The following is a 2,011-nucleotide window of genomic DNA, read 5'->3' as shown; positions in this document are numbered from 1 at the left end:
CTTTATTTTAATTTTTGCTCCATGTAACTTTTAAATTTACTTTTGTGATGGCCATTTAGACTCTAAGTTATTTAGAAGTTCATTGCTCAGAGTATCAGTGTTGGAAACGATGCAGTGGGAGGAGCTGCAGCTGAAGCTGTTTACTCTGTACTGTTGTGTGAAAACATTTCTGTGAAACTCAGGATGCTGGATATTATATTGATATTGACACATATCAGCACGATCCTAACATAGGAGAACATCATAACATAAAAGACTACAGATGTTCATTTCATTTTTAATTTAATTCCTTAGTACTTGAAGTATAGTTATGGATTGTTTTAAAACATTTAAATTTAATGATGCTTGTTTTCTCCTCAGTAGGGCTGCCTTTACTCATTTTTAGGAGTGTTGGAAAACAACCTGTATTCTGTTATTATTCAATGTAATCTTTAACATGTCTTGACTAGATTTTTCTTGATTGGTGGTGATATTTATGTATATTTTTAAAGTCTTTCTGTCTAGTTATTCATATAATACATAGTATTCATATAATACTTTTAATGAATAAAATAATACATTTTTCTTAGTTCTACAAAGTTAAGCTTAGTTTTATATGTTTTTCCAACATAATATTGTTATTATTTCACAATTTTATACAGTCCACCCCAATCACACTAGCTTCCCATCCTTCCCAGGTCGACCCTCCCAGCCTTGTGCCTTCCCCCAAGAAAGCAAAAGCAGAAAACCCACCAAGTCTAGTTTGTGAGGCCGATATACTCATTGGAGCAGGGTCCAACTCTCAGGGACCAGACCCTTAAAGATGTGAGTCCTTCTTGATGCTCAAGTCTACCTGCCACTCCCGACCTCTACCAGAAGCCATTGACTGTGGAGAGCTGTTCTTTGGCATCTTTACTGTAGTTTGTAAGGCCTCCTTCAGTGACTTCCTATCTGGAATGGCTTCTTGTGGGTGATGTTGTTGTTGCTATTGTTGTTGTTTTTGTTGTTGTTTTGTTGTTGTTTGGTTTGGAATAGGGATAGGTTAACTCAGTAGCCTTCAACATTTCTTTTTTTTTTTTTTTTTTTTTTTTGGTTCTTTTTTTCGGAGCTGGGGACCGAACCCAGGGCCTTGCGCTTCCTAGGTAAGCGCTCTACCACTGAGCTAAATCCCCAGCCCCAGCCTTCAACATTTCTTCTTCCCAGTTAGTAGCCTGCAGTCATCCACACCACCATAAAAGTAGCTTTCTTGTACATAGAGATTTGAGCTACATGGATTATAGACTTCCATATGGTTTCCGGAGGCAGCTCAAATCATGACTCCAACTTGGTTTCTGGCTTACTCTTTTTCAGTGAATTTAGTTACATTAATATAGCCATATATCAATATAGAGTTATCTTGAATTTAAGGAAATGTCTAATTTCAAAGCCTAACTGTGCTTTTCATACATAAAGGCATCTGTCGTTGAATAAGGAACATCTAAGAAGCTGGAGAACATCTATTCAGTGGCACAATGAGAGGGGTGATAAAGGAAGAACAAAGAGAAAATTGTGAAATTGTTTAATTTCTATCACAATAGTGAGGTCTTCTCTAACTTGGACCGTGTCTTATGAAGTATCTACAAATGAAAGAGCTTTTATAAATGGACTATAAAAAGTAAATAGTAAAGACAAAGAGTTAAAAAAAGAAAGAAAGGTAAAATGTGCCTGTCCCTAGAAGCATTTCAGGTGTAGCTTCTATGTCACATGGGCATCAGTAGGTGGCAGAGAGGACAGGGGCCATGTCTATCCTCTGACCTATGAACATCTGTATGATTAGTAGCCTAACATTCTCTGATGAAAGCAAGTCTAAGATTACCACAAGTCCAGTGATAGGCAGACCAGGATAGAGTACCAGGACAGGGAGCAGGCCAGAGACTAAAAGAACCTCTCTCAGACAAGTCCAGGGCAAAAGTGAGCCAGAGACAGACAGCCCTCACAAGGGGCCACTCAGGTGGTCTGTGCAAAGAGCCAGCCTGATATGACTCAAAGCAGA

General features: G+C 38.3%; 1 pseudogene; it reads left to right on the top strand.

The window, feature by feature from the left end:
- The first annotated feature begins 1,682 nt into the window (after positions 1-1,682).
- LOC120094926 (small nucleolar RNA SNORA17) lies at positions 1,683-1,807 on the top strand (annotated as a pseudogene).
- The last annotated feature ends 204 nt before the right edge of the window (positions 1,808-2,011 follow it).

Source organism: Rattus norvegicus, chromosome 9 (assembly GCF_036323735.1).
Source record: "Rattus norvegicus strain BN/NHsdMcwi chromosome 9, GRCr8, whole genome shotgun sequence".
In the NCBI taxonomy this organism is placed as follows: Eukaryota; Metazoa; Chordata; class Mammalia; order Rodentia; family Muridae; genus Rattus; species Rattus norvegicus.
This window is presented reverse-complemented; position numbering and strand designations above follow the sequence as displayed.